The following is a 24,738-nucleotide window of genomic DNA, read 5'->3' as shown; positions in this document are numbered from 1 at the left end:
TTCCTTAAGGACATACGTTTACTACACAAAATTTAAGTTATATTATATTATGTATCATTTTGTAATTTGGTAATTTATTATTTGTAATTTAATAAGCAATTTGTAATTAGAATATTTAATAACAACTGTAAAATCTGTAAAACCCGTTAATAACCTTTAATGGTTGATGCGGAAATTCTAAATAAAAAAATAAACTAAAGAAGTAATTGTAACGACAAAGGCACATTATTACGAGTCATCTAATACCTTATTAAACATAATTATTACACTCTAGTTTTAATTCGACCTAGTTTAATTTACCTATATCTAGGGTGACGGTTATCAGAAATAAAATAACGTTTAGAAAATATTATTATATTTTAATAAAGTATAAAAACAAAAACTCGTTCGTTATACAAGATAAATCTTATGTACTCGTAAAATAAGTTTGGGTATGAAACATATACGGCTAACTGATGTGAAATGAAAACAAAAATTAAATATCTAAAACAAAGTTTTACATAATGTCGTCTATGTCTGTTTCTGCGAGGGTATCAATTCCTGTAACTGAAGGTAAATTTATATATTTCTTTTGGAACAATTTGGGGATCACCTGATCATCACAAAGATTTTTTAAATCGTTATATTTTGTTTTAGTTATGGTCAAAGATGTTTTGTACAATTGGTCCACGACCTTACAATTTATTCCTCCCATGATGATAGGAATAATTTCTTCTTCTTCAGCAGATCTCATGCTATATTTGACTGACATCTGATTGATTTTAGACTTTTTAAAAGTAGCAACTCTGATCTTGCTTATCTTTCCAGTTAAATTACCGAGAAAATATTTTTCAGCAAAGCTTTCATAACCTTGGAAATCTGTATGATCCAAATAACTGACGTTATAAGGCTTTTGTTCTTTTCTAGCTAACTCACAAACTGTAGCCCATTGCGAAGGGGCCCCATACAATAGAATTTTTTTACAGCGCCTTCTATAACAGAGTACATAGAATCAACAGACATCTCCTGTATGTACCGGGAGCAAGTAGTTCAATTAGATGCTTACAATATTTTCACAATTTTCAGTGATGATCAAATGATATACAAAATGATCCTATTCTTATTCTGTCCGGGACATGAATCGGAATACAGTATAAGGTATTTCACTGAGATGCGTGCATCAACTAGATCTATTTATTTCTGGATAATAGAAGCAATTTCATTGCTCCCTGGTTTTCCTTCAGTTTCTCCCCAGATGTAACAAAAGCCTGCTCTGCTGCCATTTTCATAAAAACATAAATTGTATACGGCATATTTCCTTGAATACTAGAAACATGCTTTCGCCATGGGGAGTGTTCAATAACTGTTCAAGATCAAAAGATGTACAAATTAAATCTTTGCGTTTCTGACTCATTTCACGATGAAAACTGTAACTTTTCTTGCTAGATTTCTTTTCCATAAGGTGGTCTTCCTTTTCTGCTTTGCTCTCTTCAGTGTTTGCTGCATCAAATTTAATACATTTGAGACATTCATATTTCTTAGGAATATGAAAACCTATATTAAATTTAGTATTAAATATGTTTAAAAACATTTTTTCACTGACATAGTCTATTCCCTCGGATATTTTGTCGCCTTTGTAAATACGGTAGAAATTTTTTTGGTTCTTAAATTAAACTGGTAAGTAGAGTTTAGTAGTATCCTTTCGACAGTAGTGAGAGGGCAGTGCTGGCGACTTCTTGATGAAGTTTATAACGCTTTGCCATGTAGTTTCCTTAGTTTTATTAGCAGGTATGATTTTACCTTTTAGATCATCTTTTGCAGATCCCTCAATGGAATTTATTAGTGTATAATGCACATAAGTTTGTGTAATAGCTAGGGTGTTAAGTAGAAACTGCTGGCAGACTCTTCGTCTATCTTCGTTATCATTAATGTAATATTCGTACAAAAAAGGACGTTTCCCTTTATCTTTTGAACGTTTTTTCTTGATAGAATTTCGTCGCCTCATATTTACAATCCAATCGCGCTGTCTGGTACTACTCAAACCCCAAAAATGATGAAACAATGACAATCTTCGTTCTTCGGGTACATTCTGGCAGCCATTGCCGCATTTTTTCCGATACAAGGATTAATTAAGTATAATTTCTCTTTTAGAACGTAGTATTATGCCATCTGCTAGGGTATACTCTTGACCTCTATTTTTAAGATCCTTTCTATTCTTTCTATAATTTATTCGTTTTGTTCTTTTACCTTTTTCGCCAACTATGTCAATATCATCTGTATCCCTCCACGAACTAGAACCATCAGTAAAAAACGGGTCCTTATTATCGGAGATAAATTCACAATATGTCTTTTTGTTAAGTCTGGGTCATTTGCATCATTTGTATTTTGCTTTGCTAACAGGATCAGAAGCAGCATCTTTGGTGACTAAATTTTCCATTGTGTTTGTTATTGCATTGCTATCAATTACATTGCTACCAATAGTTCATTGAAACTCTGCAACAGTGTCAACTGAAATAAAAGAGATGATATTTTATTTAAATTTCATAATAGGGCTAATATAACAAGAATCAATAATAGAAAGACTGACAATAAATTATTATGAAGGTACATACAAATAAAGCACTCAAAACGTTCGCAAGTTAAGCATTTCAGAGCCGTGTAATGATAATGTTTGCTATAGTCTATCGTCTACCCTTTTCTAAAATAATATTTAAAACTCAAATCATCATTTACCTTTTATCAACTAGTTGAATCTTGCAAATTAATATTATTGAAAATAACAAATTCCAATACGAACCTATTATTTCCAAGGTTGGTGGAGTCTCAGTATTATGGCCATCAGTGTTATTGTTTTGCAAACATTCTATTTGTGGGACATCGGTGTTTTTGTGTAGTTCTGAAATAAATTACTACAATTTATTTCTCAAACTATTGTATCCATTAGTACTTGTATAGAGAGAAGCTTTGTGTTCATAACATATCTCAAGAAAAATTTAGTCCAAACAGTAAACACTCGTCATTTACTTTAAATATAACAGGTAGTAGCCTATGTACGTTTCAATGTCACCAATGCGTTTATTAGAAACAAAAGCCGCTTTTATCCTTATAAAGGCAGATGACAACACAGGCGAAAGTGGAGTGAAAATCATGCAATGGTAAATATAGTGAATAAATAATTATTAAATATAATACATACCTGATTTACTTATTGACTGATGATTTTTATAAAATATTTTAGAAGATGAAACATGATCACCCATATTTTCCATGCTTATCAAGGGTTGATTATTATCCAATAATGAAGTTAATTCCGAAGATTTTTGTTACTGTGTAGGGTTTGATGCTATTTCGTCTTCGAAGGATAATTTACGTTTACCACGTAGGTACCTGAGAGAATTCAAATATTACTTTTTTATAAAACTTCCTACGGTCCATCACGTAACTGTAAAAAAGTTTTTGAATTAGGCAGTTAATGAATATGATAAATTTAATAAATAAACAACTATTTTATATTTAAAATAATACAATAGACTAATAATAAATCGGATATTTTTAAAATAATTAACAGACAAAAGGTAATTATTTACTTACTCGGTTCTACTATCGCCCTTATCAACAAGTCTCAAGAAACGTGATCTCTCCCGGTAACGGCTGATCACTGACTGAAGCGACCTTTGATTGGCACTTCTATTTATAATTTCGTCGCAATAGGTGGCAGCAAATGTGTTAAGGGCTGTATATATTTTTTAATGCCACATCATAAACAAAAAATAAAAAAGTTTGCCAAAAAAAAATTAAAAACATTGTTTGGGGTAACACCCCTTACTTCTGAGGGGTATAAAAAATAGGTTAAGACCTATTCTAGGACCTACCAAATACACATAATAAATTTCATAAAACTTGGTCAAACCATTTTGGGGTAAACTAACTTTTGGGGGGACTAGGGTAACTAACTCTGTGACATGAAATAGAAAGGTAAAAATTAAGGGCTGTATGTAGTTTTTAATGCCACATCATAAAAAATTAAAATAATTAAAATAAAAAATGTCCAAAAAATAACAAAATAGTTGAGCTTAAAAACCCTTACTCCTTAGGGGTATAAAAAATAGATAACGATCTAATATATATGTATATATATATATATATATATATATATATATATATATATATATATATATATATATATATATATATATATAAACTTACATCAAAGTTTAAAATACATTAAAAAACAAGAGTTCGGAATAAAGGGGTGAAAAAATTAGGCGATGAATCTATTTATTATTTCTATCTATCAAAAAAACATAAAAATAAAATTTTGTTTAAAAAATAAAAAAAAAGAATGTTTGTGGTGAACCACCCTTATCTCATAAGGGTATGAAAAATAGATTACAACCTATTCTTCTTGGACCTAACTAATTGTTGTCATTGGACCTAACGAATGCACATAAAAAATTTCATAAAACTCAGTCAAGCCATTTCGATAGAGTATGGCAATTATTTCTATAACACTAATAGGGCTATTTAAAATAGAGTTAGCAATAGAGGGGTGAAAAGTAAGGGGTATGTGTATTTTAAATGCCACATCATAAAAACATAAAAATAAAAATTGTTAAAAAAATATAAAAAATGTTGCAGGTGAATCAACCTTACCCCTTAGGGGTATGAAAAATAGATAAAAGCCTATTCTCAGACTTAACTAATACATGTATAAAATTTCATAAAAATCGGTACAGAGGTTTCGGAGAAGTATGGCGACGAAAATGTGATTTGAAATGAATTTGCTTTTCCAGAACGTCCCAATTAGTGTTGAAGATTCCAGAATGTTTGGTACTGACAGGTGGTAACCTCGTTTTCTAAAGACAAAAGTTCCTTATCTATGGCATTTCTCCATCCATTCCGCATCCAAACAGCTTCAGTGTATTTTTAGGTGATTCGGAAGGTAGACAGCCAGCAATAGACAAGCCATCATCATAGGCACTTCATATTCATCAAGATAAGAAGGCATACGTCTATCTCTTAAAATTTTACGTATCTTGTTTTTTTGATTACTGTTAGGTTGTATTACTTTAGGTTTAATTTTAACAGGTTTATTAATAGTTTGCTCATCCACACCTCTTTTTTCCCATCACATGAACTTTACTGGAGATTCATTTTTACAAGTTTCATGAAATCTAACTGAACGAGATGTAAACACTCGGAAAAGACTTATTAATCCGTTTACAAAAATTTGTATACCGAGCAAAAGAAAGCTTGCGAGAAAATAGATTATCGAAGTGACCTATACAAGATATGAAACCTGTTTTTAACCCTTAACTAGTCGCTACATGGACAACAAGAACGCACATATATTAAAAATTGCTAATATTTCGGAAAAAAATTACATTTGGCAACCACGGCCTTCAGTAGCTTACTCGTTCGATACAAGGAGCCTCAGTACTAAATCAGAGTAGCGGGAGGTTTGTTGATTAGGAGTTACAGCGCAAAGGTAATAACTTCCGCGCGCGTCTAGTCAGCTAAAAAGATTTTATAAATCGTTTTATTGTGTTCTTATCACCTTAAGGTATGTATAAACGCTAGTTTTTTTAAATAATATACTATTATACTTTTGTCTTATTATTTAGTAACCTTTTGAATATACCTCTCTTTCTTTTACTATGTAATTAGTCATCAAATTTTAAATTACTTTGCAGCAAATTACTATTACGATATTTCATAATTTTCTTTGTTCTATTATTGAGAATCAAATATTTTTTTTTAAATTTTAAGCTACAGCAAACTTTTATATATAACTTGTTTGGCTTTATTTTTAGAATGGACTATGAGAAGGAACAAAGGAGACTTCAAGCCCTCATGGAAGAAGAACCGCTTGATATAGAATATGACGACGACGATGACGAGAATGAAGTAAATCCGGAAGTTATTGATGGGAGGTCGGAAGATTCGGAAAGCGGACAAGAACAGGATTTAGAGGAAATTGGAGAAGTTTTACTGAATAATGTACAAGAAGAAAGTGTTTTTAGGGGAAAAGATGGTACAGTGTGGAGAAAGCATCAAACAAAAAACAAAAGAATACGTATGAGCAAGCCTAATTTAGTAAAAAAATCACCTGGCCCTAATAGATTTACGAGAAACTTGAAAGACATTTATGAAATATGCAGTCATTTCATTGATGAGGACATGATTTACATAATTGTAGAATCCACTAATAAATACATTGAAAGTATAGCAAGCAATTTCTCTAGGGAGAGGAATGCAAAGCTTACAAACCCATCTGAAATTCGCGCTCTTATTGGCCTTTTATATTTGGCAGGGACATATAAAGCCCATTACCTGAATACAGAAGATATCTGGCAAACTAATGGCAAAGGTATCGAAATATTTAGACTAGTTATGTCCTTATCCCGATTTCGGTTTCTTCTAAGATGCATTAGATTTAATGATAAGGTCGATCATGAAGAACGTAGGAGACTGGATAAAATGGCCGCCATCCGAGTATTTTTTTGACAAATTCGTAGAAAAGTGTAAATCGGGATATAACTCTTCGTAAAATGTAACGTGCGATGAAATGCTTCCTGGATTTTTAGGGAATTGCCCTTGGATACAATATATTCCAAGCAAACCCTCAAAGTATGGGCTTAAAATTTTTAGTTTATGTGATGCCGAAATGTATTATACCATAAATATGGAGGTTTATGTGGGTCGTCAACCAGATGGCCCATTTACTGTAGACAATTCCCCGAAAGAAGTTGTAAAAATAATGTGTGCGCCAATAAAGAATTCTGGGCGCAACATTACTCTAGATAATTGGTTCATTAGCATTCCTCTATGGTATAATTTCACTATTTGAGAGAGTGAGTCATCGTTTAAAGTCCCAGAAATGCGGAAAGCTGTTTGGAAATCCAGTGACGTACACTTACTTTTATTTTAACGTTAATTATATTTTATTTTTCAAATATTAATGTTTATTTCTCCCTAAAAATACAGAATGCCACAAACAAGCAGCTATAGAAAAATAAATATATCTGTCATTTGTATGTTTGAAAACGGTCTCTTTATAGAGATCGAAACGTCCGTAAATTAAACATTTGAATAAATATATTGTGGCTTATTCCCAACATCATTTCTAAAAATACAGAACGACAAGCGAAAAGCCATAGAAAATAAATAATACTATCATTTGTATAATTGAAAACGGTCTCTGGATATAGAGATCGAAACGTCAATAAATAAACATATGAATAAATATTTTGTGGCTCATTCCCTACATTCCCCTAAAAATACAGAATGCCACAAACAAAAAGCTATAAAAAAGAAGTAATTTTGCAGAAAGTTTACTGATGCCAACCGGCTGTCGCGGAAGTTACGCTAAAACGTCTTTTGACGTGACCCGTCCTTAAACAGTTACACAATGAAATTTTTTTAAAAAAAATTTTAAGACAGTTTCCACACCACCCCAGAGGTATGTCTTGTGGCGCGATACTTTTTTTAAATGGGTGTTTGCCAAGAGCCATATTGTCTTATTAAATAAAATGAACAAAACACTTAAACAGTATAAAACAAAACAAAATAAAATCCTATAAAACAAAATCAAATTCTATAAAAACAAAATAATAATAATGTTTGATGTGTTTAAACACAAACACTATACACTATACACTTACTATGTTCTTCTCGTTTTTTTTTGTTTTTGGTTTTTTTTATGTTGATGTTCTTATTAAACTATTAGAAAATATTATTCGCTGTCTAAACCTGAAGATGCAGTGCTGCTATCGCTGTCATTATCTTCACCACCTGGTGTAATTATAATTGGCTCTAGTAAAACTTTGATATGAGTGTCAAGTTCCCACATACGATGTTCTTCTTTAATTATGTGTCCTATACATTTATCCCATTTCGCTGGAGTTACATGGAGGATTGCTTGAATCAAAAGTTTCTTAATTTCGTTTAATTTGAACGTTTTGTTATTGCGTGCTACATCTCCTTTCACTTGCTCCCAGATAAGTTCAATGGGATTAAGTTCGCAATGGTAAGGTGGTAGACGGAGAACTTTGACACCATAATCTTTTGCAGTTTCATCTACAGCATATTTAAGATATTCAATTTTCCTTAACCGTGCAATGTCGAGGAGCTAAATTTTGAGCATTGATTCTTCGTATGCAATCCCCTTTTCTGTAAGCCATTCTTGAATCCTTCCTTTAAATTTATTTAATAATCACCTGTTTTTTTCAACTCAAATTGAAGAAAACCATCATCAAGAAACCCTGTATCACTTCCTATATGGGTGACGATTAAACGCCGTCCCTTTCCTGATGGAGCTTTTAGTCCTGTATATCAGCCTTCTATAAATGCTTCGCGTTTACTTTTGACATATCAATCTTGCCAAACTTTTCCAACTGTATGACCTTTTCCAACCTTGGTTAATCCAGGTTTCATCCAAATAACATATTTTGCGTCCAGTGCTGCGAATTTTGCGTATTTCTTCTAAATATTTTCTTCTCCGCGCAATAATTTTATTTTTTTCTACTAGCATACTTTTTCTGTTGAGTTTTACATATCGAAAGTTCATTTCACCCATGGTCCTGGTTAAGACTCTACGAGATATCTTGGGTAAGGAGTCATCGTTTTCGAGCTCTTGAGAAATATTTTTCAGTGTTGGAATTTCATTCCGAAAATAAAATGAATGAATTTTTCGACGTATAATATTCCTTGTCTCGTCATCCAAAACAATGCTTTTCCTACCTCTAGTTTTACCTTTTTCTTGCTTTTTATTTTCCGATGTATTTTTAAGTACAGGATAAATACGGCTAACGGATACTTTTGTTAAACTACTACAAATGTCGACCGCTTGGCTAACATTTAATTCCATTTTTCTGCCGACAATTGCTTCATAAACGTTTCGTATTATTACCTTCTCTTCGGACGTTAACATTTTCCGTCTCTTTTGCGGCATTTCATTTTTGGAATCAACATCAGAATTTTGCAGTCTTCTCTTGGAACAACTCGGTTTTTCGTCCAACTCCAATAAAACTCAAACCAAATAATCACAGAATATAACTAAACATTTACTATAAAACGACAAACTATAACACTCGTATTATCAATAACACGTTTTATCAATAACACAAACTTATCGCATAAAATACCCTACTCTCAGATACGCCAATGTAAATAACCTATTATTGATGGGCACTCGCTCGACAAAAACTAGTTTGACGGTTTTCTGTGGATCTGAATTGAAATGGGGTTCCGTCGCTAATTCCAAAGTTGCCAAACGATTGAAAAATATTGTTTTAAAATATAGATTTTTATTTTATAAATTTAAATATGTAACGAAACGGAACATATAAATAAAATTTATTTCATTACAATTTTGTGCTTAATTTTTACTATTGAAAAGATCAGGTTTTTTTGTATTTTTATGACGGTATTAATCGCTGCATGGAAGAATACAGGTTTTGTATGACCATAATTACTACTTGTGAACAAGAATTGGCTACACTGTTCGACAACTTCTGGTCAAGTCTACTATAGAGAAGCACAAATAAATATACTACTTTATATATTCTGTAATTTCTTATGAGAAAACGCAAATGGCAATCGAGAAAACAGGCAGTTTTCGAGGGCCGCTGTGTACATTTAAATTTGAGGATATTCCGCGTTTAAACTATGATATCACTCTTCTAAATTGAGGGTTTCTACTTTAATAGATGTTTTAAAAAAAGAATTTGGATTGACTGTTGTGGGGACCATTAGAAAGAACAAAAGGGAACTGCCCCCTGAATTACTTCAAGGATCTCGTCCTCTAAAATCAAGTATATTCGCCTTTAGCGATACATGTACCTTAGTGTCGTATATCCGCAAAAAGAAGAAAGTTGTATTGCTTGTTTCAAGTCTACATGATGACGACGCTATAGATAGAGAAACATTTGAACATTATAAACCAAAAATTCTGACGTTTTATAACAAAACAAAAGGCGGGGTTGACGTCGATGATCAGCTATGCTTCTCTTATGATGTTTCGCGAAAATCAAGACGTTAGCCCATGATAATTTTTAACACCATACTAAATATCGCAGGAATTAATTCGCTAGTGATTCATGCAAGTAACAACCTTGCTGATAATAAAATGCTTAGAAGAAAATTTTTGAAGCATTTAGCATTTTCTCTTATGGATAAACATCTACATTGCAAAAAATTCGTTAAAAAAACGTTGCATTAAGCGACACGCTAATTAAATAATCAGAAAAATGTATATCTTAAACTACACTAAACATCATTTACAATTGAAGTCAAAACAACTTAGGCGCCATTTATAAAAATTGTAATGCTGTCGGTTAATTTAAAAACAGTTGTGATAATTTTATACGTTACAATAAGCGACACTTCGTATTTTATTAGACATGTTGCAAAACAAATTGAACGCCATTCAACCCATTCTGAAAATATGAGGTAAACACATTAAATACGCGATGTGCAATAAATGTTAGATAGGAAAAATAATTTAAGTCACCTACCACTAACTAGTATGAACACAGAAAAACACTTTAAGTATTATTAGTAACATAGTTCAGGGTAAGGAAAAACAATTTCACCACCTCTCGCTAGCTAAAAAACGAAAGCATAAACAATTAGAATGCCAAATATATCAAATGGGTGTTAACTTAAGAGCAACCTATACGTAAATTGATAAAATTTTGTGTCGGTACAATTATGGTTGATAAAAATGATCCACAAAACTGGAACACTTTAAGCGACATCAAAGTCCTCAGAGAGTGATGAAACTAATACCAATCGACGCAGAAAAAATGCTGATTTCAGTTATATATAAAAGTCAAAAAGTAAAAGTTTTGCTTTTCCACCGTCGATATATATATATATATATATATATATATATATATATATATATATATATATATATATATATGTGTATATATATATATATGTGTATATATATTATTATATATATATATATATATATATATATATATATATATATATATATATATATATATATATATATATATATATATATATATATATGTGTATATATATATATGTGTATATATATTATTATATATATATATATATATATATATATGTGTATATATATTAAATATATATATATATATATATATATATATATATATATATATATATATATATATATATATATATATATATATGTATATATACATATATAGATCCTCCCTCCAGATATTGATGCGTCCTTACCTTTATGTTTGTGCATGTAACGCTGCATCCACCGCATTGTTGCGTCAATATACGGACGCAGTATTATTTCAAAAATGGTTGGTACCAATTTCTCCTAACTGACATCAGGGGACACTCGTAATCCAAACAAGGGAGGTGGCGAATTTGCAAAGAGTTCTGAGTTATGGCAACAAATTTATTGAGGATTTTAAGTGACGCAACAATGGTGTTAGCATGAAATTTTTGTGTATATATTAGTTCACGATATCTCCTTCAGAAGGCGCATAAAAGAATGGAGTATAATTCATTGGTGTATATTATTTTCATTCTCTCGATTATTCTGCGTCATTTCAATTTGGCAACATTGCTAACCGTCTGAAATAGCATCAAATATATAGATGTTTGGCATTGAAGTAACAGCAACATGTAGGTAATAGAGTTGAAGTTGTAAATATATTATTTTTACGATATTACTTTGATGACATTTCATATTTAAGCTTCTTACTATAATCGCATCCTATGAAAATGTTTACAGCAACATTCATCTGGAAGTTGTGGTACTTTACTCTTGTATTTTGTTGTTTGTGATTTTACAAGAATGTATATTTCCGACGGCTGGTCTTGCGAACAACTTTTATTTGAAAAGCCTTTCGATATTGTAAAAGAACAAATTCAGATTCGGTGTAGTTAATCAGTGATAAATTTAAATACAGCAACAGATTTTTAGACGTTTTTCAAAAACTAAGTACTAATATCTTTTTGTGCATGATAAACCTGATGACGAAAGTCGCATAAACCACCCACCTTGAAACGATGTCAGGTACGTGACGGGTCAACATCAGATTTTTTATTATTTTAATAGATAGATGTTAGAAGTTAGCTTTTATTTTGTCAGTAGAGAATTGAAAAAAGTACGATAGTTAAACAGTCCCTTCGGAACAAAATTAAATACTTCCAAAATGTGTATTTTTATACAATTATTTATATTTGATTTAAACACGAATGCACACGTTTAAATGGATATACTTACGTTACTTAATTTAACACAAAGATTGTTTTATTGAGTTTGCTTTATACAGTATCAATTGATCTATAGGCTGAAAACTGAACATGTCAAGAGGTCGAGAGAATTTTAAATCTGCTAAAAGATGAATGATACATAACAAATTATGAAATCACTAAAGGGACTCTCTAAAATCTCTGAAGAATAAAATGTTGGGTTGGTGTACACTCACGATTACTACTGATGCAGTAATAATAGCACAGCCACAAAAACTAAAAAAAAGTGTCTACTACGCACTACGCTAGTGTATTCCGATGTATTTTTGTGCGTAATTGTTAAATATTTATAAGTAGATCCTCAGTTAAGGAAAGTTTCTTTAGTGGCAAAAAAAGATTTATAGATTTGTAAATTCCGAGCTCGCTATTTAAAAACTCACAGATAAAAACACCTTATCAATGTGTGTTTTCAAAAAATAAGAGAGCTTACTAAATTGTTGATAGAAATACAGACTTTACAACCAATAATCAAAAATTTATATGATGCACTTCAGCAAGTATATTTCGATTTATTTGTTGATGCTACTAAAAAATTAGCAAGGTATGATGCCGTCAAGAAGTTTTTGCTTCTATTACATATACAATGAATATTCAAACTTCTTTAAAACAATGCTGTGATATCGCCATATTGCTTACTCTGAAACGAAAATACCATATTTCCACGTTGCAGCCGAAGCAGCGTCAAATTTTAAAATTTTTAAGCAGTTACTGGAGGATGCTTGGAAGTTTGAGATATCAACCGTTGCTACTGCAGATTTAAATATAAAGAAATGGAACAAGTAAACGATTTTACCTACAGCAACTGATCTAAAAAATTTTAAAAATTCTTTATTAAACGAAGCAGATGAATCTATTCAACATTTAAAGAATAATAAAAATAGTAAACTAAGCTACAAGTTGTTAATGGAAACAATTTTCTGCCGTTTTAATTGAATTGTGAAAGAGTTGCCGAAATGGAGCGCATGCCACTTCACGTTTATTCTGAAACAAGTACTCATCAAACATATGAAGAGTTTTCAGAAGCCATAACACCTACTGAAAAAACATTGCTAAATAAATTAAAAATAGTTGTGATTCGTGACAAACGAGGAATGGGTCGATATACAAGAAACACAGGTGTTTTGACAAATTGAAGAAAAAACTTCTTGAAAAATACTGTTCCCGAAAATCGGTACAAATAATCCGATGATTGGTTATAAAGTTAAGGAAAAACATGTCAAAATGAGTGGAGTAAAAAATCCTGGTGCCATTACATCGACGAGATGGTGCAAACATTTAGCCACCCAAATCTTCAACATTCCGCCGAATGATATCGAACAACTAACAACTAATTTTGACGTCATATAGGATTTTAAGAATGTCGAGAATTATTGCATGACATTTTAGTTAAATCTGACGGTTGCAGGATCGTAATCGGTTAAATGTGAAAAGGTTATTTTTTTTTAATATAGAATAAAAACTTTAACAATTCAAAATTGTTTTTTAATTTACATATTAAAGGTCCCGTCCTGTATATAAATTTTTATTGCGCATTCTATTGGAACGGCAGTTTGTCATAATTCCTATTTTATACATTCCAAGGAAAGTGCTTAATTAGCTAAGATTTCCCCTCTCCAATAATTCAAGTTTTATCATGGTTGTTGAAACACGTATATGTCTTTCTTTTAACCATTCTACTAAAGAGTGTTTAGTCCAAGTTGAATTTGGTATGCAGAGTAACATGTTGGCCTAAAATGAACAAGAAAAAATTTAAAGACGCTAGTGATATTTCAGTAGGTTATGGCTAACTATATTTTTATACAAACCTTCACTAAACATTCTGTATACACGAGTTCTAATAACATGTTCATAGTTATTGGTTAATGAACGGCAGGAACTGGTAATAAAGTTGTCCCAGCCTCTTCTTCTAATTGAAAATAATTTAATAATTTTAATATTAGTCTTTGTTTCTTCTCGGTATATCTCGGCATATGTAAAATATTTTTATGACAATAAATACAAAATTAAATTTTCACTATAAAATGTCTGAAAACACTAACCTGGCATGACAATTATCATTTTATTAGTTGACATTGTGAAAGTACTGTCACAATCGAGACCATTTGCGTCAAATTATATTTATGTGCATCATTGTTTGGATATCTATTTAGCGTATTCTAAACTCTAACCAATTGTACATCCGTAAGTAGAATTCGATTTAGTATGCAAATACCCGTGGACGATACATAATTTTCTAAGTTCTATGTATAATAATCACAGACTCACGTTTTTTTCTGTGACTTCTAGCTTAATGCGTTAGAAAGAATTCGATCAACTATGACGCACTGAAAGAAGGGTTTGGGATGGACTATACGTAAACAGGTGTATAGATTGCCTGATGACGTATATCAAACGGTAAAAATTTTCAAGCTCTTAATGCTAATGAAAAAGGGGGCAGAGGGATATAAATGCAAGACTTTAGATGAAATCAACCAGAACATGGAGGATGAGGTAATAGACGATGACGAAACAAGTGATGCAGAATTAGATGGTAGTAAGTTATTTTAAGTCGAACCTGAAAATGCCCTACTATCAACAAACAAAGTCATACTCTTATGCCATAGACTTTAGACCAAAAAGAAATTTAAAAAAAATTCTTTACAGATCACATAAGAAACAAGACAACACCGAAAAAAGGAAAGTGTGGTTGTTGAAACACGTATATGTCTTTCTTTTAACCATTCTACTAAAGAGTGTTTAGTCCAAGTTGAATTTGGTATGCAGAGTAACATGTTGGCCTAAAATGAACAAGAAAAAATTTAAAGACGCTAGTGATATTTCAGTAGGTTATGGCTAACTATATTTTTATACAAACCTTCACTAAACATTCTGTATACACGAGTTCTAATAACATGTTCATAGTTATTGGTTAATGAACGGCAGGAACTGGTAATAAAGTTGTCCCAGCCTCTTCTTCTAATTGAAAATAATTTAATAATTTTAATATTAGTCTTTGTTTCTTCTCGGTATATCTCGGCATATGTAAAATATTTTTATGACAATAAATACAAAATTAAATTTTCACTATAAAATGTCTGAAAACACTAACCTGGCATGACAATTATCATTTTATTAGTTGACATTGTGAAAGTACTGTCACAATCGAGACCATTTGCGTCAAATTATATTTATGTGCATCATTGTTTGGATATCTATTTAGCGTATTCTAAACTCTAACCAATTGTACATCCGTAAGTAGAATTCGATTTAGTATGCAAATACCCGTGGACGATACATAATTTTCTAAGTTCTATGTATAATAATCACAGACTCACGTTTTTTTCTGTGACTTCTAGCTTAATGCGTTAGAAAGAATTCGATCAACTATGACGCACTGAAAGAAGGGTTTGGGATGGACTATACGTAAACAGGTGTATAGATTGCCTGATGACGTATATCAAACGGTAAAAATTTTCAAGCTCTTAATGCTAATGAAAAAGGGGGCAGAGGGATATAAATGCAAGACTTTAGATGAAATCAACCAGAACATGGAGGATGAGGTAATAGACGATGACGAAACAAGTGATGCAGAATTAGATGGTAGTAAGTTATTTTAAGTCGAACCTGAAAATGCCCTACTATCAACAAACAAAGTCATACTCTTATGCCATAGACTTTAGACCAAAAAGAAATTTAAAAAAAATTCTTTACAGATCACATAAGAAACAAGACAACACCGAAAAAAGGAAAGTGTGAATAACTTAAATCCAGCAATACAAATATTTTTGGCAATAAAACATAGCTCCAAATTAAAGTTTTTATACGAAACATTTACCGATTGAGTTAATTTGTGATGCAATTTTACACTAGGCTGACAATCACGAGATACATTAATGCCTGCCGCTAGTTTACAGTTTATTCTTACTTCTGTGCTAATAGCACATTCGAAGTTATTATTTGATTTCAGTGTATTTTATTCAATAGAATCTATTTTGTATTAGTTTACTATAGTTTTAAGTTTCTACTCAAGTTCTTTATTAAAACGAAAATAATTATTGATTTGTGTTAATTTAAATGTTTCACTTCATTCCTATAGCCAACTTTGTATCTGTTTGGAGATAATACTCTGGGTAATCTAAGAAGGGGTGAGAAAAAAGAAAATTTTCACGTTTATCGAAAAAAGTTTTGAACAAAAATTGTTAACCATCTTCAGAGTTTCAGAGCTTAATCTTTTATTAATAATATTTAGTCTCATCTGATCACAGTTACAAATGTTTGTTATTTATGTTTTTTGAAATATTCACCTACTTTGAAGTAATCATTAAAACGAAAAAACTTTTAACTGCATTTTTCTCAAAAATTATCCTGTGTGATTTATATTTAACATTAGTCAAGGGGGTTCAAGACACATTACAGCAGAAACACTTCCTTTCATTTCATATTTCTCCTATCATCGTCCTATCCTCAACAAAATCACTCAAATAGAAATTAGTTAAGTTTAAGTTTACATGTACAATGTTTTAGTAAACAAAATATATTTCTATATATTCATATCAATAAATATTCTACCGAGAAAAAGACGTTGTCACGTAAAATCTTCGCCCGTAAAACCGACTTTACAGGCAACCGATTTTTTTTTTAAATAATTGCAATATTTGCCAAGTAAATAAATATGATCGTAATCCGCCAAATCAAAACTTAATGATTACACCTACAGCTACAAAACCGTTTGAAATAATATTTGCAGACACTTTTTAAAGTCAAGGCCAAAAGTTTCTTACTATAATAGACACATTTTCTAAATACGGTCAAGCATACCCACTTTTAGCTTTGATAAGTAGTGAAATTGTAAGAGCTTTTTTAACCTTTATGACACATCATGGAATTCCTGATCTGGTAACTATGGATCAAGGCACATAATTAAAAAACTCTGTTGTACAAGAATTCTTCGACGTACATAAAGTGAAAACATTATGTTACTACAAATAGTACCCAATCTAAAGGATCTATAGAGAGATTTCATTCCACTTTAACAGAACACCTACGAATAATTAGAAGCAAATCAGATGGAAAAATTGATATCTTAAATCAAATACCTTATGCTATTTTAGGATATAATAACTCAATACATTCCGTAACTTAACAAAAGCTTATAGATATTATAAATGAACACATTAACACTAAAGAAATATTTGATATGAACATAGACCAAAAACTGATTATTAATTAAATGCAAAAATATAAAGATATGACCAAAGATATCTATAAAGAACTTAATAAAAAATTGGTCGAACAAAAAGAAAAAAGTATTGAATATAACAATAAGGATCGACACGAACCACTCACATACGAAGAAGACAGTGATGTTTACAGGAAAAACACTACACTTGTACGAAATAAACTTAACCCTAAATTTATGAAAAAATAGTTCTTAAAGATGCAAAAATTAAAGTTGCTACCCAAAAAAGACTTTTACACAAACAAAATTTAAGACGACCAAAAACTAACCGGAAAAAACTCTTGCAGGTTCCTAATGACAACTATGAGGGTCCTGGGACTTCAACAAGCTGAGACTAAAGAAATCACCTTTACAAATCTTAAAGACAATCCCGGAATACTCCCTTATAAATTAGGTACTGCAAAAATTAAATCCAGTACTCATTCATTTATTCATTATGTCAATTTAGAACCAATTCAAAAAGAAATGAATACCCTAAGACTTTCCTACCAAAATGTAGCTGGAATTAAAGACGGCCTTAGTAGTTCTTATTATTCCGAAATAGAAAATCACTCTTACCTAACCACAGAGCAAAAAGAGGTCTTATAGACGGACTAGGCTCAATTATTAAATGTATTACAGGAAACTTAGATACAGAAGACGCATAACATTATGATAGTGCTCTAGAAGAACTAAAAAGTAACCAAAATAAAATTGTAAATAAACTTAATAAACAAATTTCACTATCGACAGAGATTGTAGAGAATTTTAATAATACTATTTCTCTCATAAAGAGTAATCAAAAAGTAATTTTCTCTGGTTTAGAATCTATTCGTTCAAACCTTGATAAATTTATTTTTAATTTCGAAGATTTCCTTATAACTAGAAATATTTTAGAACAATTAAGTATAAGTATAAATATTATATTACAGTTGCTAACAGAAATAGAAAACTTATATTTGCGAGACTAGGTATTTTAAATAGTATTATAGTAAAGATTAATAAACTAAAGTCAATATTAACTTAAATTATAAAATATCGTTCAAGAAACGAACTAATTTATCCAAATATTACATCAGATATAAATAAATATTATATCTTAGAAACAGAAGCGTACTACTCTAACTTGACAATTGTTTTTATTGTCCATGTTCTAATAGCTTATCCCAACGAATACTTCTACTATCATTTATACTCGATTCCTACTATAAATCGAACTACCATAGTACACCCTAGCACCTATCTGATAATGAATGAAAATTTTTACCAATACACATCTGTACCATGCTCAAATCTGAAGCCCAAATTCTTTTTTCCCGAGAATCATCTGAAAAGTAAAAATGAAGCAGACTGTCTATTTCAACTTCTTCAACTGAAATCTAATCCTATGAGATGCCAAAGAATAGAAGTTCACATTTTAAAAAATATGATCCAACAAATAGATGAGTCATCTATTATGAGTCAAATACATCGCTGCTTTGGTAACCAAAACCAAAATCCAAATGAACTGTACCAACACAGACCTTCAATTATTTTCTGGAAATTATATCATTACAGTTCCTTCCCAATGCCAATTTAGCACAGAAGACCAAACATTTAGCAATAATCGCCTCAAAAGTCGCCTCTGAAAGTCAGCTACTATTACTTCCGAATATAGTTATTCCTCATCCTCATCAAGAAGAGATTCCCGAAGGTCATATCGAAGATGTCCAACTGGACCAGATTCATTTAGTTAAGAAGAAAAAAGAAGAAATTAAAACATTGATACTTAAAAACTCAAAAGCTACTGACGTTTTTAATTTTTGGAACCTATCAATAATATTATTGATTATAATAATTTTTGCATATTTTGGTATTAACTGCACCGCCCAAAAGACAAACCCCAAATTCAAAAAATTTGAAAAAATTTGAGAAGGTATATGTAATGACTAGAAGTATTTTGACAACTTTTAAACAAACTTCATGTTTTCGTTTTTGAAAAAACTCAAAAAAACTACTTTTTTCCAAGTATAAAGCGGGAAAACCAAACATAGGATTTTGTTAATTTTTTTTACAGCATCAAGATATGATTATAAGAAATACTTATGAATTTTTTGAAAATTTTTGAATTTACAGTTTGGTTCCAATAGGAAAAAATAATATGTTTCGGCTTATAATAAAGTTACCGGTAAGAAACCGAAAATTTTTTTAATAACAACATATATAAAACTGTAAAAGTGGAAAATATTTGCAACAAAAAGTTAAATATTTTTTCCTAAACATATGAAAAATCTAGTTAAACAAGAATTATGTCTTGAACTGCCGCCTTCAAATTGTAATGTAGGGAGATGGCTCCATCTGAAGCAATGGTAGTATTTATCATCGATAGATAGCATTACGTTCGGCTTCGAAACGCTTCAAGCGAAACGTCACACTAACAGGGTTGCCATATCAATTACTTTGTACAACACTTTGGCAGATAACAACAAAATTTAATAGGAATGTTATCGGTTTGAACTTTGAACCGGTCATGCTGAAACTTACAGAGTTACAGAATAGTAGATACTGCAACTTTTATTTTGAAAGTAGGATATCATAAAATTTACACTCTATAAGTAATATATCTATAAAAAACCTATTTAGTTTTAAAAACCTATTTAGGCGTTTTTAGTTAATTATTTTAGTATTTATAAAAATAGTGTTTCTTGCATAACCAGTGGCGTACACAGAATTTGTCTGAGGGGGGGTTTGAAATATTTTTATGCTACCTCTATTTCGAGTCCCTAACATTTGGGTTTTAGTTTAATTTAAAGTACTAAAGATAGCAGTGCCAAAGATTCAGGTATCTATTATCCTGCCTACCAACTAAAACCACCCTCTCTTACTTGTGTGCATTTGACTGTCGCACGTACCGTACTCCGAAAGTGGGGTGAATACTTTTTTGGAACACTCCCTTCTCTTATCTAAATCTTATCTATTGTTCTGAAACTATTTTCTTGTGGATTTTATAGTAATTACTATTTTAATGGGAATAAGCCAACTTGTAAATACAATACATTTTGGAGACGGCTATCGCCGTATTCCCGTTCTTCTCCGCCAATCCTGCCGGTTTAAGGCATGCTCCTCCTCCAAACCTTTTGATTCCATCGCTCTTCTAATTCCTTCATTCCATGAGCGTCAAGTTCTACCTCTTTTTCTTCTTCCAGGGGGCTTCCATTTGTGAAGTTTTTGGGGCCAACGTTCGTCAGGCATTCTCAATAGGTGTCCAAACCATTTTGAACCTCTTTTTTTCTATTCTGTCAATTGGGGATTCCCATTCCCAGGCAGTGGTTTTTCCAATTATGGAGGGCTGCCTCAATATATAAATTAAACAGTGAGTGTGACATTTTGCATCCTTGTTCTAGTCCTTTAGTTACTTTTATTGGCTCTGATAGTCTATTTCCGATTTTTAGGTAAGTAGTGTACTCCCTGTATACTTCTGTAATTATTCCTAAAAGGTGTGAACTAATGTCGAGTTGTTGCCACAATTTAAGTCTTGGAACTGTATCATACGCCTTTTCTAGGTCAATGAAGGCTAGATGTACTTTGGTACCAACTACTATTCTTTTTTCTATTAATTGTTGGAGTATAAACAAGTTATTAGTGCAAGATCAAAGATCAAAGATTCAAATGTCAATAAACTTATTTTAACCTTCAATTGTGGCTTATTTCCATTAAAATAGTAATTAGATCTTATCTCTGTCGTTGGCTCGGTTGGTGTTTCTCTTCTTCTTCTTTCTTTTTAATGACTGCTCGGATGTAATTGTGAACACTATTCCATCCCTCCGTACTTCCAGTCATCTTCACGATCATCTCTCTTACAGTCACAGGGTTCATACCTATTTCTTTCTCTGTTTCTCTCCACTGTATATCTATTACACTCCAGCATTGTGTGAGTAACAATGTCGGAATATTCGCAGTTTAGGCATTTATCTGTATCTGTCTTTCTGAACCTATGAAGATACGCCCTAAAACAGACAATCTAACCAGTCCCCTTAGGCTCGGGATCAGCATCTTGGTCCACTGGGCAACATCTTCCTTGTTGTTCTCCTCTTCTTGCCATCTTTCCATTGATCTTTTCCTTTCTTCTTTTTTTTTATAGCTGTTGTCAAATGCTCTCTTCTCTCATAGAGATGTCTTTTTTCTACTGCTAGCACATGCAGAGAAACACAACCCGTGATAGTCCACAATGTCTACCACCTGTCTACTTTTGTTATAAACCTAATATTAGATACGTATATCTAATATATTGTGTATTTATACAATAATTATTGTGTTCTGCATATTTAACGTGGTAATTTAATTATTCAATTAGCGTTGTTGGATTTTTTGTATTGTGTGTGAAAGTCAAGTTACATTTTCCTACTATTCTTTATATATTTTTTTACTGGTAAGATAGAAAAATCTTTATTAACATCAAAAATGGGTGCCATATTAGAATTATTTGAACTGGATGCTGGTGTAATAATTATAGAAGGTATTTCAAACGAACTTGTTCATATTCGTATTCATATTCAATGTCTAAATATTGCACAAGAAGAAGTTATAAGAAACTAGGACAAAATCGAAGTCACTAAGAATCGTCTGTAATAGTTGTTATACATTCGAAGATCAGTTTAATAAATTATCTAATTTAATTTCTAAGTTAACAGATAGATTCGCATCGATTAAGGATTGTCTCGAGGCCTTGGAACAACTTTCTCAAAGTAACTCAATTGAGTAACTCGAGGATTGTAACAAGAAGCAAATATTCTTTATCAGTTTCCACGTTTTTCCGTTTTTCTTATTGGCAGGTTAACAATAGTAATAAGCCTAGGCCATTAACGGTTAAATTTGCAGATAATAATAGTCCATTATTTATGTTGCACAATAAGATGAGGTGGTTAAGAACCAAATTTTCTAGAGTTCAATTTTAAAGGATGACATAACTAAATATCAACTAAACTATTTGAATAAATTGCGAGAGGAACTGGAAAAATATAAAGTACTTAACAAAGAACTAACAATAAAGTATATTAATAAAGTTTCAACTATTATTAGTACTAACGAACAAAATGCCGCAAAAAAAAACGAATAAAGACAACAACCAATATTTTTTAGACCAATATTGCTTCTTTACATGCTAAGTTTTCTGACTTTTTGTCATTTAAATCTTCTCATGCCGATATTCATATTTCCGATATACATAATATGTTTGGGATGGAGTTCCTCTGAAGTCGCTACGGGAAGTTAATGATTTTGGTGTTACGGTCAACCAAACATTAAGTTGGTCTTCTCAAACAGCAAAAATAGTTAGTAAAGCAAACTCTGCTTTATACTTTATATCAAAAGCTTTTCATAGAATGTCTCCGGACTTGTTTTTATAGTAGAAGCTACTAGTTTAAATAGTTTCAAAAACAAGTTTGATGAAAACGAACAGAATATTGTACCTAGCCTTATGTTAACTATATTGTTTGTATTTTTTTTTTCTTTTATTTATATCTTTCCTAACCCAGAGAACAACTTATTTAATTCCCAAAGATCAAAATAACACTCAGATCCAACCAAGTACCGCCCAATTACTTGTCTTCCAACTCTGTATAAATTGGTCACATCCTGTGTAGCCCGGCGTATCAACCTTAATCATCTATTGTATATGGATGATTTAAAACTATTAGCTTCCACTCGAAGCCACCTGGATCAGATGCTAAAAACAGTAGAAAATTTCTCTAATGATATTAGTATGCACTTCGGTCTTGACAAGTGCCGTGTCTTAGATATAATCAAAGGAAAGGTTCAGCCCGGCGGATTCGATATGCTAAACGGCCAGAACATCGAGGCCATCGGTGAAAATGATATGTATAAATACCAAATAAAAACAGATAACTACTGAGTTTATACGAAGGGTAAAACAGCTGCTTTGTTTACACCTTAACAGTAAAAATTTGTTTAAGGCACTAAACATCTACGCATGTTCCGCGCTTAGCTATTCATTTGGTATTGTTAAGTGGACAAAAACGGACCTAGAAAATCTACAAGGAAAATAAATTCCTGTAGCTGGCTGTATACCATGTAACACAAAAAGAGGTTTAATCTTTGTATGTAGGTATATAGGTATATTTTTTTAAATATACCTACATACAAAGATTAAACCTCGTTTTGATATAGAAAATCTTCAGCGAAAAGTACGAACACACCTCACCAAGGCACAAAAACACCATGCTCGAAGTGAAGTAGAAAGAACGACATTACCGCGGTATTTCGGAGGACGAGGACTTATGGATATAAGTGAGCAACTCAAAAAACAAATTACTAATTTAAGAACTTATTTTCAGGTGCAAGCTGAGACATCTACTTTACATTGCGCAATTTATTCAGTAGATCATACAACACCGATCTAACTGAGGGAACCAGAAATGCGCATAAATGGATGGGTAAACCTCTGCACGGGCGACATCCCAATGAGGTCAGTCAAGACCATGTCGACAATATAGCGTCGAACTATTGGCTGACATCAGGAAAGATGTTCCCTGAAACAGAAGGTTCACTACTGGCCATTCAGGATCAGGTTATACCAACCAAAAATTACCTGAAATATATCGTCAAAGACCCTCAGGTCCAGAATGACAAATGCCGATATGGATGTTAAGCTTAGGAAACCATCCAACATCTTACCGGGGCTGTCAGGCATTTACTGCAACTGAATATAAGGAACGGCACGACTCAGTAAGGAAGATCATTCATCAAGAGATAGCTATCAAACTGGGACTTCTTCAAACAAACCATCTTCCATATTATCAATACGTTCCTGAGAGTATACTTGACAATGACAACTACAAGCTATACTGGGACAGCACTGTGCTCACAGAACAAACAGTGGCACATAATAGACCAGATCTCATACTAGTTAATAAACTAAAGAGACAAACAACATTAATTGATGTGGCGATACCCAGCAACAATAATCTTCGTGTTAAACAGAGCGAAAAAATGGCCAAGTACAGGGATCTGGAAATTCAAATACGAAGACAGTGGAGAATGGAAAGTACCCAGACAATACCTATTATTCTCTCTACTACTGGAGTCATTCCAAAGAAACTCCTAGAAAACATAAAAAAGCTAGGTCTGAATGAACATCTCTACAAGACTATGCAGAAAGCTATTGTACTCTCAACGTCCAGATGTGTACGAAAATTTTTGGGAGATTCTCCAACATACCAAGCCACCTAGGACTCGATAACACGGAAAGAGTCCCACCAGAGCTCAATCGTTTTGATACCGTAGGTATCTGG

At 31.8% G+C, this 24,738-nt stretch overlaps 1 long non-coding RNA gene across 1 annotated transcript in view; it reads right to left on the bottom strand.

Annotated features, from left to right (window-relative positions):
• Nucleotides 1-424: 424 nt before the first annotated feature.
• LOC140442693 (uncharacterized) overlaps nt 425-24,738 on the bottom strand; it is a 40,497-nt gene continuing 16,183 nt past the window's right edge. Inside the window, exons 3-5 of the long non-coding RNA XR_011951114.1 lie at nt 3,176-3,421; nt 2,777-2,875; nt 425-2,487 (exon numbers count right to left, since the gene is read on the bottom strand). This is a non-coding gene — a long non-coding RNA (uncharacterized lncRNA). The remainder of the gene's footprint in view (nt 2,488-2,776; nt 2,876-3,175; nt 3,422-24,738) is intronic.

This window comes from Diabrotica undecimpunctata, chromosome 6, assembly GCF_040954645.1.
Source record: "Diabrotica undecimpunctata isolate CICGRU chromosome 6, icDiaUnde3, whole genome shotgun sequence".
Classification (NCBI taxonomy): Eukaryota; Metazoa; Arthropoda; class Insecta; order Coleoptera; family Chrysomelidae; genus Diabrotica; species Diabrotica undecimpunctata.
The sequence above is the reverse complement of the archived record's forward strand: the minus strand, read 5'-3'. Positions and strand labels throughout refer to the sequence as shown.